The sequence below is a fragment of the Chrysochloris asiatica genome, unplaced genomic scaffold (assembly GCF_000296735.1).
Source record: "Chrysochloris asiatica unplaced genomic scaffold, ChrAsi1.0 scaffold00002, whole genome shotgun sequence".
Lineage (NCBI taxonomy): Eukaryota > Metazoa > Chordata > Mammalia > Afrosoricida > Chrysochloridae > Chrysochloris > Chrysochloris asiatica.
In genome coordinates, this window is record NW_006408520.1 from 10,751,993 (window position 1) to 10,753,974 (window position 1,982).

Consider the following 1,982-nt stretch of genomic DNA (forward strand, 5'->3'; position numbering starts at 1 on the left):
AGGAGAATATTAAAATTACTATGGATTCCAAGAGAATAAACCAATATGAGTTGGAAGAAGTACAGTCATAATGCTCCTTGGAAGCCAGGATGGCTAAACTTCGTGTCTCATACTTCATATATATTATTATCAGGAGGGAGCAGACCCTGGAGAAGGATATCATGTTAGGTAAAGTGCAGGGCTGGAGAAAAAAAGGAAGATCCCCAATGAGATGGAGTTGCACAGTGGTAGCAGCAATAAATAGGTTTAAACTTAGCAACGATGGTGACGTTGATACAGGACCAGGTATTACATATGACTTGGCACCAACTTGATGGCTCCTAATAACAACAATAAAACAACAATATTTCAGTTTCAAATAATAACATCAATAAAAACCTGTAACATAATATAAAACATCATAATTATTGAGGATATAATCTAGATATAAGAATGAAATAAATTATTTTATTGAAAAACACATCAACTTGATTATTTTTCAAAATTAAATGTTTGTTCTATAATTTACTTCTTCGAAATACCAATCAGGTTCATAAAATGTCACTATTACCACCACTACTACTACTATTGATATTAGTACTACTACTATCCCAAGAACTACTTCTTACTAAGATTACTGGTATCACCACCATTACTAATATTTTGAATATATTTCAATATAGAAACTATTTGTTGTTTTCTTATGTAAGTTTTAGATTAAATAAGCACAACTCATAAAATGCAAATACAAAGGACTTCCGGCACTTCCCTGACCAGGCAGCACAGGTATGCAGGCTCTGAAGGAAGCAGGGGGTGGTATCCCACAGGGGAGGCCCCCATCTGGTAGACAGACAGCCTTTGAGCAAACATAAGACTTTAGGCTTCAACATTCTGAACTTGCTTTCTTAAAAGACCAAACTGCTGAGGAATTACAGGCATTTTGAGCTTTTGCCCACCTGCACTCGGCTCCTGCTCCAGAGACTGCCTCCGCCCCCTGCAGAGCTTCAAATGTGGAGCTGGAGTGGACCCGTTCAGAAAGCGGGCACTCCCAGAGAGCAAGCAAGGCCACAGGAGATAGCATAGTCCTTCCCAGTGGGCCTCATTGCCACAATAGGCGTTATCAGCATGGATATCAGGCAATTCGGGGTGCCCACGGTACAGAGACACAGAGAGAGGCATTTTTGACATCATCAGACACAGACGCCACCTACCTGCAGCAACTACCCTCCCACCGCCCTCCACTCCCTTGGCCTAGGCCAGCCCTCTGCCCAGCCTCCGAGCCTCAGGCCTGCCCAAGGCCTAGGCCCGCAAACCAAGGCCCAGGCCAGCCCCCCAGCACAGGCACGCTCAAGCTGAGACGCTCTTGAGTTGCTTTTTGCCACCAGTAACAAAGGAGTCCAGCTGTGGCTCTGTGGGTTTATGCGCCACTTTTTGAACTGCAAGGTCGGTGGTTCAAGCTCACCAGCTGCCCCTTGGAAACCCTATACTTGGTCACTGTGGGTCACAGTCAACTCCACAGCACTTAACAACAAGGAGAGGAGAGCAGAAGGGACTGAAAGAGAGTTAGGACATTAAAGACTTACTTATATTAAGCTACAGAGTTTTTCTTTTTTTTTGTTTTTCCTTTCTTTCTTCTGCCCCTCCCCTCCCCTTATTTTTTTTTGTGATTAGAGACTTCCGTATTCAATCTTGTTTTTGCTGGTACTGCATTTTTTTTTATTTTTTCATCTTTTTTTTGTTGTTGCTGTGGTTGTTTTGTCTTGTTTTGTTTTTCATTCTCTTTTTCCTCTTTCTCTCATTATCGCTTTGTTTATTATTTTGATTTTGGTTTTGTTTTCTACCCGACTGGTGTTGTTTGGCTGTTACATAGCCTCCCTTCAGCTTTCGGAGGACTCTTTGTCTCCCTACATTACACGAAAAGAGTCAGCAATGTTACCAAATAGCCAAGCTGCAATAACACTTTATAAAACACCAAAACCCAGGCAAGAACCAATACCAGCTGC